Source organism: Impatiens glandulifera, chromosome 1 (genome assembly GCF_907164915.1).
Source record: "Impatiens glandulifera chromosome 1, dImpGla2.1, whole genome shotgun sequence".
In the NCBI taxonomy this organism is placed as follows: domain Eukaryota; kingdom Viridiplantae; phylum Streptophyta; class Magnoliopsida; order Ericales; family Balsaminaceae; genus Impatiens; species Impatiens glandulifera.
In genome coordinates, this window is record NC_061862.1 from 140,308,073 (window position 1) to 140,319,717 (window position 11,645).

Consider the following 11,645-nt stretch of genomic DNA (forward strand, 5'->3'; position numbering starts at 1 on the left):
CTATTTTCATATAACAATTTAACCACCATATATAAGGTATATTGTTTTGTTGCTAAGTATTTTTAGTTCAAGTTCTACTTCAATGGTGTTTAATAATTTAGTTAAATAACATTTAAATTTATTCTATAATAACTTGCTGATTTTGATTGACTAGATGGTAATATTTCTTGTACTTTAAATATGTACCAATTACATTCTTTAGTTGTTGCCAAACTCTTTACGCAAATCAAATTTGATTTAAAATATGTATTTAACAATATTATATTATTTAATATCACGACTGTAATGTCAATTGTATGCCTTTGTATGCCAGACCTTTTGGACATTACGGTCGTGATATTTCTGGTGGGAAGGAAAAAGTGGCGGTTCTTATATTTAACGATATAGACGGTGATATAATTGAACCAACTTTCTATCCTACATCACTAGTGCTTTATTTCCTCGTACTGTTAGTTTTACAGTTGGCTGTGACTGTGTCCGTGGCTGTAATGATAATTGTTTATGTGCTTAATCGAGGTGATTTTGCATACGATAATCAGGGACATCTGGTGAGAGGAAAGCCTGTAGTAGTTGAATGAGGTCCTAGTTGTCGCTATCATCCAAGTTGCAGAAATCGCGTATCTGAAAAAGGATTGAGATACATGTTTAAAGTTTTCAGGTCTATTGAAACGAGCTGGGGCGCAAGATCACTGGATCTGATTCAAGCCGGGTCTTTACATGCGAATATGCTGGAATCGTTCTCACAAAGAGGCAATCCCATATATTCTCAATGAATGGAGAAGATAATTTGATGCATCCAGATCGGTTCGGTAAGAGATGGATAGAATGGGGCAATTTGTCGGGTACTATCCGCCATTGGATTTTGCTCTTGATATTTCAAGATCCAGAAATCTGGCTTGTTATATCAGCTGTAGTCCTAGTCCCAATCTAATGGTACAATTTGTGCTATAGGACTACAACAACTAATATTTTCCACGCCTTATATTATTTGCATTGGAGACCATCCCTCCAATGCAACAGCTGACTCTTGATTATGATGTGGCTCAAACATAGTTTTGATCATTATGGTGTGGCTCTGTCACCAGCACGTTCCGGAGCTGTTACGGCTAGCATCACAAGTTCTTATGCTTGTGTTTTGTCCTTTGATTTGTTTTCGTTATTTCTTTTGTATTCTCAAATTAGTTTGAATGTCTAGTTTTATATTTTTATTGGTATTTTCCGAATGTTTAACCGTACCTATGTATTTCGGGTGATACTTTTGGTTACGCATTGTTTTATTACTTTTTCATTATTTTATTTACTCTTAACAAAATAAAAAAATTTAAAAAATTGTTTGAGCTTTTAATCTTTGTTATGATTATTCATATTTTCATCTTTGAAGTATAAAATTGTAAAGGGGTTATATCAATTTGTATGAATATTGGTTGAACTATCAAACAATTATCATATAGAGCTATTTTCAGCAATATTTAAGATGCTAAGAATGTTGTTATCATTTCCTATTTTTAGGTCTGGCCTGGAAGGCGGTTGTATCCTTGTTTCTTATAAATATATGAATTTAACATTAATGTATCGGTATCAAATTAATTAGGTGTCTTGTTTTTCTTGTCATTGTGTGAAGATTAATGTATCAATATCAGATTAATGTTTCTTTAAAGTTGTGTGTCATATTGTCATGCAGGTCCTAAATATGTTATTCATTGACCTATTTTTTAAGTTGACACAGGGTCATTAAGCATGCATATACATGATATTAATATACCTATAAATATATTAAAAATTAAGTTTTTTAATATATTTTTTGATATTTGTTTTATAAATAATATAATATTGAATTTATATTTTAAATCAAATGTTATTTTTAGATTTATGTGTTTTTCAGCCACTATTTTTTTTTGTTAGTGATGTATGTCTTTTAAAGAAATCGTAAAAATTCCTATTTAGTTAGATGTCTAAGAATTCATTATGATCTGATATTATAATTGCATGACTTTGAACATTATTCATTTCTTTAAAAACTAAAATGGTTCTTACAAGAAACAAAAAGGTGAAAATAATAGTGAAGGGGTCGATCGGTTAAGCGCATTGTCAGATGGTCTTATTTATCAAATATATTCGTTTATCGATACAAAACATGTGATTAAAAGATGTGTGTTCTCCCAACGATACCAATATCTTTTCATTCCTTAACGAATTTTCAATTCAGTTAGACAAAATACACCAACCACAACTTTTTCACAAACTGTATTAGTCCAATGCTATTACCCCTGGACAGATCAAAAATCTTTTCATTTATGATTAAATTTATTAGTTATTCGGATCCTCAATTTCTAGAACATATTTTCAAGTATGTATTGTCATAATATCTACAACATGTAATAATAAACATGTAAATTACTAAGATGCTTCAAGATTTCCAGCATGTAAAATATTTAAAACTTGGCTCAGACATTCTACTGGTACAAGTCTAACTTTATTCTTTTGTCTTTATCTCACTCAATCTTATTGAATTTGATAGTTGAAAGACCTCCTAAAAAAGGAAAACAATTCTTGAAATATAAACTATTTCAAAACAAGTCCAGTCATTAATCAATATTATACTAATAGCACAAAAATATTTTGAAACTCGGTAAAAAGTCTAGTTCAAAACAAGTTAGGACTTGATTGTAGAAAAGTTAGTATTGACTAAAGATAAATGATATTTTTAACTAGCGATGTTATCTACAGTTTTAAAAATGAATGTTAAATAGTTTAGCCTTTTATATGGTTTAGCTTCACTAACCTTAATTAGTGGTCTCATTATTTTTGACAGGTTTTGATTATGGATACTTTTTTTCTTCAAGCGACCATTTCCAGCCATTCATTTTAGTAATTTAAAGCTTTTCGAGTTGAATTGTTCTACAAGATTTAATGGGGTAATTTTATTTATTATCAAGTTTCTCAAGGATTCTCCCATCGCACATCTCTTAGGAATGAATATGTGGAAGGCAACACTAGTCCTATCTAGTTGTTGTTATAATTTCTTCAGCTTGTCTACAAACGTTAAAATTCGTTATCTACATCCAATGTTTCATTTAATATTCAGCATCCTTAAAGTAGTGTTCAAGAAACATATACATTTATCCAATTGGATTGAAATTAAGGGTGGTTAGTGATAAAGTTTAACTCAACATATTTTTCATAACAAATTTGATCAATTAACTTTTGTTCAAGCTCCAAGCAGTCAAAACCTCTTTGAGGATTCCCTAACTACGTATGACTCGAATTACCGACAGAATTAAAGTTATTCAACTGAAGATCCGACAAAAGCAAAGACGTGCTTTTGAAAATAAAACAATAACTTCTTGTGAAAGCTCTATTAATCCATGGTATAATGCTTTTGAAAAATAATTGCGCTAATATTCCACCAATTATACTTGGATAGAAAACAACTATAAACGATCTTTTGACGTTCAAAACATTCTCTGTGTAGATGGTCCAAAATAAAAAAAAGGATCATAGAAGAAGTACATGCAAGATCATGCGGCCCACACATTAACGGAATGGCTTCAGCCAAGAAGATACTCTGCCTATGATATAATTGACAAAACATAGAACAAGAATGTGTAAGTTATGTTAAATGTTGTCATCAATGTCAAATCTATGTTAACCTAAAAATACCTCGTCATCACTACTCTATAACATGTCCTCCCCTTGGCCCTTTTCTACATGGGACATTGATGTCTTTAGGAAAATCTATTCCCATGCTTCAAACGGACACAAGTTTATACTCATAGAAATTGACTACTTCACCAAATGCCTTGATAAAATAAGAGTTTAATTCCTTTATCCAAAATCTAAGACTAATAAAAACGTAGTTAAAAACCTTCAACAAGAAGGTAAAACACAAAAACCGTTGGACTGTTATTTTAAAAACCGTTGATATAAGAAGGGTCAATATCAACTACTTTTAAATAATTGATATTATTTCATCTATATTAATGAATTTTAAAATGGTTGATATTGACCCACTTTATATCAACTGTTTTAAAACCATTGATATTGACCACATCTATATAACCGTTTTAAAAACTGTTGACATAGAGGGAATAATATCAACGATTTTAGTCAATATAGAAAAGGTCAATATCAACCGTTTTTAAAACGATTGATATAAAATGGGTCAATATCAACCGTTTCAAAACAATTGATATTTATTTTTTTATATATTTTTTTAACTTATAAATTTAGTAAATAATTTATAAACACTATATTTGTAAAATAAATATTAAATTTAAATTAAATTAATATTAATTTTGATATATCAATATATTTATTAATAATTAATTATAATATATATATATAATCATAATTATTAAATAATAATAAGTAAGAAAAAAAAATGTATGAGAATATATTTTAAATTTAAAAACATTATATAAATTTGAATATTAATTAATTAAATTTTAAAGTTAATTAAAAATAAAAATTATAGTATAAATATATAATTAATTAGGTAGAGAAAATCTTGCAAATATTTAAGAATTTGAAATTTTTTATTATCTCTCATTCCTATTTCTTTCTTTTCTTTTAATTATTAAAAAATTATTTTCTCTTTTCTCACATAAATATATATTTTTTTAGTTATTAATATTTAAAAATAATAATATTATTAACTGTTTATATTTTTTTAAATGAATATACATTTATATAATTAATTTAAGGGTATATAATTTAGGATTTAAGGTATAAAGCTTAGGGGTATTAGGGGTAATAGTTTAATATTTATGTATGTTTAGGTTTAGGATTTTTATAAGAATATATATATTTATATAATTAGTTTAGGATTTAGGTTAACTTTAATTAATAATATAGTAAGTAATAATATTATTAATTTTTTATATTTTTATTTGAAAATATATTTATATAATTAGTGTAGGGTTTAGGGTATAAGGGTAAATGAAGGAGCTAGACACGCTAATGCGGAACTTCATCTATGACAGTAACGGGAGAGGAGGAAAGAAAATCAAAAGGACTGCACTCTGTAAGCCTAAAGAGGAGGGAGGCATTGACCTGAAGAACTGCGTCGAGTGGAATAAGGCTCTAACATTCAAGCATATGTGGGCATTGGAAAGCAAACAAGAATCATTATGGATCAAATTGGTACACACGCGATTTATGAAAAAGGAAACTAGTATCTAGACATGTAAAATCAATGAAGGTATAAGCTGGTCAATAAAGAAAATTCTTAAACTGAAAAGTGATATTGTAGACCTTTACAACAGTCGGCTAAGGGACGGGAAACGCACTATGTTCTGGCACGATCCCTAGTTTGTATACCAACAATTATTCACAAAGAGGAGTTCAAAAATACACGTATCAGAAGGGACTACGTAGTGGCGATAATCAGAGACGTAAAATATGGGGACTAGGACTTTCTTTTGAGAAGAAATCTAGAAGGATAGAGGATACTAGATCACATCACTCACATACAACTCCGAGACAAACTCGACGTTCATGAATGGAATGCAGAAGGCAATGGGAAGTTGTTCTCAAAGAGAATATGGAGGTAATCCGAGAAAAAGCGCAGAAAGTATAATGAAGCTTCTCTCGTATGGTCAACTAAGATTATTTCTCGACACCAGTTCATCCTTTGGCTTGCATTCTGGAAAAGACTCAACAATCCTGACCGTATTAGTATGTATATGAACATCCCGGACGTGAGTTGTCTTATATGCAACGAAAATGAATAAACCATCGATCACTTGTTTGGGAGCTGTAGTATAGCATTGGAAAATTGGGACAAATTTTCTAGAAGTCTGGAGCTGATCATTTTTCCGAAGGAATGGAAAGAAATAAAAGAAGCAACACTAATAAAAGCTAAAGGAAACAAATTTGCAACAAACGTATTCAAGTGCGGTTTTGGAGCAGTAGTTTACAACATTTGGCAGGAATGTAATGCGAGAGTCTATGAAAGAACCCGTAGAAGTGTTGAAGAATTATGGAGAGACATAGTCTCGGATTGTGGTGCAATTGCGTGAACATGGAGAAAAGTTCCAAGTATGGAGTACAATTAGAATATCAGTAGGAATTGGAATTTACCGTTACTAAATTCATTAGAAATGAAAACATTGTAATTATATAGTTTATTTACGTTTTTTCTTTTATTCAGAATGATACGACTTCAATATCATTTTAGGTCTGTCTAGAATGATCTCTTAAACTCTTGGGTTTTTTCTTCCATTTTTGAAATTTTTTAATGAAATGACGTTAAGTCAATTTCTCAAAAAAAAAATCGAGTCAACAAATGAAAGGACCGGACCCAGGTGTGGAACCCAAGACCAGGCCCAGGCCAAAGTGAGATGCAAAACACCCACCACAACCGAATACAGATTTCCAAAGTCGACTGATCCACAGGAATGCTAGACGTGAATCTCTAACGCAACATCCAGTCCATCGTCTCTATATGCGCCTTTCCTCTTCTCTAGATAATCGATGAATGAGGGTTGCGAATACAATGAAATTAATATTTTCTTAAATTTCCAACTTTTGATTAAAGACACCATCTCACAAACAATAAAAAGCAAAATGACCACATCCACACAAAAATTTCATTATAGTCTATTAAATGTAATGTAATCAATTTAATATATGGAGATCCCTATATTAGTGGATATCAATATAATAAATATAATCAATTTAATGTATTAGGAGATCCCTAAATTAGTGGATCTCAATATTATAATCTTTTATATATAGTTTACATCTTGAAATCAAAAGAACAACTTATTGTATTCCTTTATGATATCAGAATGTTACAAATGTTGTAAAGGAGTAACGTATGCCATGTTTTTTCGCTGAAGAATAATTATGATGTATGTGGCCATTTGGAGAGAATGATACCAAAATGAGGTAGGTATCTTAGTATGAGTGAGTAATGTATGAATCAAATTATTCATAGTACGAAACTGTCTCTCAGCCTTGTCGTTCTAAGACGAAGTGTGAGAAAATGAGAAGCGAAAGGTCATCCCATGCGTGGATACAAATTCCCTAAATGAATGATTATCGAATTCCCTCCCATTATCACATTGAAAAGATTTTATATCCCTCTTAAATTGGGTTTTGACGAGTGTCTGGAATTGCAAGAAAGCATTAAACACTTGGGATTTATGAAATAAAGGGAAAGTCCACAAAAAAGATGAAAAGTCATCGAGAAACAAAATATTTATGGCCCACAGAACTTAACACATGAGACGTCCATACATCATTATGAATAATGTCAAATTGTAACAAACAAATCAAAGTAGAAACCTTAAACGGCAAACGAACATGTTTTCCCAATGAACACGAAGGACAAATATGAGAAACATGTTGTTTATTACAATGAATTAATTTATTTAATCTAAACTAGAGTTGCTGAGATAACCTAGGTGATTATGCCACAAGGATGGCAACAAAGCAGCAAAAGCAGAAGATTACACTTGATTCTCAGTTGTGACTGGATATAGATCTCCCCGACTATCACATCTCATTAAACGTCCCCGTCCAAAAATCCTTAACAGAAAATCTAAAAGGATCAAACTCAATAGACACAGAATTATCCATAGTAAATTTATAAACATAAACTAAAATTTTAACAACAGTATGAGCAGGGAAAATATTATTTAAGATAAGTTCATGATTCGAAGAAGAAATAGTGGTATGCCCAATACCCAAAAATGGAATCGTATTACCATTACTTATCATGTATGGACTTTGAGATGTTGACAATAAGTCAATACCCTAGGAAAATATGCCATGATGCTGGTGGAAAATCTTGCTCGAAGGAAATTGCACGAGAATCTCAGTTATCTTGAAAATTATCATGTATCTGTGTCTAGGCTTGCTCGACGATAGAGTCTAGTTCCAAGATCATGTGAGATTATGGCATAGATCAAATAAAGGACAATGACATCAAGAGTTAGGCACGTATCTTTCTCCTCATTCGTCGATGGCAACGGTAGAACAAGTTCCAACGGGATGATGTGATGAAGGACCCGATGAGAACGGTCATGGATCTTGAATAATTCTGCCCATGTCTTGTATTGAATGTTTTCCAACTCAAGAATAATAGAGATATGATTCTTGATATTGGAAACGAAAAGGGTCGGGTAGAATCTTTGTTGTTACTCGTCATTGAAAAAGAAAAGTGATTGAAGTATAGATAAATAGAAGATGAACATAGAAGAGTGATTAAAGAGAAAATAGTAGAAAATGGACCATTATGCTAGGGCGCAATGGAAGAGAGAAGAGAGAAAAATGTATGACCATTTACGTATGTTTGGGTGTTTATGTTACCCTCTATTTTCATCCACGACGATTCATAAATTTCTTCCACGTTCTACCCCATGTGTCTTTCTTGGATACCCACCGAATCACCAGGGCTATAAATGTTTTGACATATCAAATGATAAAATCATTATTTGTCATCACGTCATCTTTGATGATCATTTTTTTTAAATTCAGTCCCCTCTACTCTCATATGACTTTTTTGATGATCCTCCATCACCATATGTGATTCATCATCAGTATACACTTTCATCTCTAAGCCCTCCCCCTCCCCCTTTTCTCTTCGACTAGTCACTCAAAGTCAACGGGGTGATTCGGCCCAAACATACTTTTACATCTTAACCATGTAGCTTCCTTAAGATATGGACTAGAAGTTATCCATGCTAGAAAGACGTGGGAGTTGGTTCCCCGTCCAAGTGATGTTAATATTATTCGTTCTTTATGGGTATTTACTCATAAAGACCGTGTTGATGACTCTTTTTAGATGCATAAAGCCCGGCTTGTAGGTGATAGAAAAACTCAATAGGCTTGTTTTCAAACCTCCACAATTCGGTTAGTTCTTAGTTTTGCCGTATCGAAGAAATGATCAATTCACCAACTTGATGTAAATAATGATTTCTCCATGGTACTTTTGATGATGTGCATCAGCCTCTTGGGTTAAGAGATTCCTCATTTCAGATATCTCACGCGGTCAGGTTCGAGTTCTTCGTGTCCCGTCTTTCTTTCAACTTGAAGATATCTTCACGAAGGGACTTTTGAGAGTTATTTTTGAAGAATTTCGATCCATTCTCAGCATACATCGCCCACCTAGTTCGATTGCGAGGTGTAATAAATGTAATGTAATCAATTTAATATATTGGAGATCCCTAAATTGTTCGATTTCAATATAATAAATATAATCAATTTAATATATTAGAGATCCCTATATGAGTGGATTTCAATATTATAATCTTGTATATATAGTTTACAATCTTGGAATGAAAATAACAACGGATTGTATTCCTTTATAGCAGCGATACAGTCAACTTTGAATTGAAGAAAGCGTAGGCCCAACGACAAGTCCTCAATCAATCACCATAGTAATCCGATTTCATCACAGGAAATCCTACACCGAAATCACCAAAAATTAAAATATGTATAATATCATATTTTTATATTTTTTTTTGTATAATAGGTTAATTTTCTCTCTCTCCATATTATAAATAATAATATATTATTTTTTTCTCTTTCCATATTATATAATAATATATTATTTTTTCTCACTTCATATTATATATAACATAATAATACACTAATTTTTCTCTCTATATTACAATTTATAAGTATTTTATTATTTTTTATAGTATTTTTAATCCTTAATATTAAGCTTATTTATTCCTTTTATATCATCTTCATGTTTACAAGAAAGATTGTGAAAATCATATTTGAGGTTACATTTTAATACCCTTAAATTTATTTACATCGCTTCGAGATCGGTTTGAGTAATTTGAAGGATACAGAAAAAATTCTTTGATTTTTATTTAATGAAAAATTAAAAAAATCAGTAAAGAGAAATTGTTGAAGATATGTACTAAATTATAAAATTTCTTAAAACACAACCAACAAATGGACATTGATGGTGCTGATTTATTTAAAGTGCTTAGTAATTACAAGACAATGCTATCAAGAGAAGTAAAATAAATTGATATCCTTAATGATGTCAATTAAAAAAAAGTACTTGTAATTTTGTCACAAAAATTGAAAATTATTATGGTATATTGTTTCGTTTACAACTTGTTATATTAATATTTTTTATATACATTTTGAAATAATTTTTTATATATATTTTGAAATATTTTTTATACTAGTTAATATTAGTATATATTTAATATGTTTTGGATAGGAATATATAATTATTATATTTATTTTAATTTTGTGGGGTCACAAAATTAGAATTTGCGTTGAATCTCCCAACTATTGGGGCCGTCCTTCCCGACCAAGAAGAAGATTGTTGATGGTTGTTATCCTCTTGCAATGATCATTTAGCGACGTATGCTGCTGCTTCCTTCTACAAACAACCGGCTCTTTGTCCCATATAGCTACGCTTTGGCCCTTTGGCCCAAATCCTCCTTTCCTTTATATTTTATTTTGGGTTTTGTTGGTTTGCATGTTTTAAGTTTGAGTTTTGCTTGATTCTAAGTTTGTCTTAAAATCAAAACTCACATAAAATTTAACAAAATTAAAATATAAAAGTATAAAACCTAAAAAACAAAATATAAAAATACATTAAATAAAAAAAAATAATTATTTCTCCATGAGTTTGCCTAAACTCTGAAATCTAAACACATTACTGAATTATGTATAAATATTTTATTTTGTATAAACACTCACCTAAAATTTTAAAATTGGTAGACTTAAGATAAACCATAAATCTATAACCGTGATTGGATCAAAAAGAACAAGAGCATCCCGAATCCTAATTGCCTCATTTTGTTGAGAAATGAGGAGACCTTTGAACACTTCCTTAGGAACTTCCCTTTCGTCTCCTTGCTTTGGCGCATATTCTCTGTATCAATGAGTCTCCTCATCTTCCCAAATGAATGGACCGACATCAAGGAACTCGCCATAAAAAAGACCAAGGGAAATGACTTCAGCTCCAATACCTTCAAGAGTTTCTTCACCAACATTATTTATCACATTTGGATGGAGAGGAACGCTAGAGTCTTCTCAGGAGTCCGCAACAATTCGGACACAGTATGGAACAATATTATCATCGATGACAACTTTCTCATCCAAACGTAGAGGCGTATTCCCACATGTGAGAAGAATTGGTTAATCTATCAAACTGAAACATTGTTTACGAGAACACTGATTTCATTGCAGTTTAATTATCATTTGTCATTTGTTATCTCTCATTTGTTTCTTTATTGTTCATCATTTAATTTGTTTTAATTCGATTTTCTTTGAACTCAGGTAAGTCCTTTGCCCTTTTGTGGGTTTTTATATAATTGACGTTACATCTTTCACAAAAAAAAAGATAAACCATAACATTTAATATCTAAGCTATTAGTTTTTAAGATAGCTTATGTGATGTTTATTTTATAGGCTTATGTTGTTTTAATATTTCCTTCTCGTATATTTATCATATTCTTTATATTTATTGTCAACAAAAACACAAGATCCACTGAAAAGTGGACAAATCACCCTTATCTTAGCATAAATATAAAACGAGAAACTAAAAAGTAAAGCATAAAATTTGTTTTAAATTGGAAAAATTAAATTAGAAAAAACTTAAAGGCATTGTGGGACATAGTTGCCTTTTGCCCTTTCTCAAATGTAACCATGCACTGAAATCATAA

At 30.7% G+C, this 11,645-nt stretch overlaps 1 pseudogene; it reads left to right on the top strand.

The window, feature by feature from the left end:
* Window positions 1-296: 296 nt before the first annotated feature.
* Window positions 297-1,219, top strand: LOC124945474 (annotated as a pseudogene).
* Window positions 1,220-11,645: the final 10,426 nt, after the last annotated feature.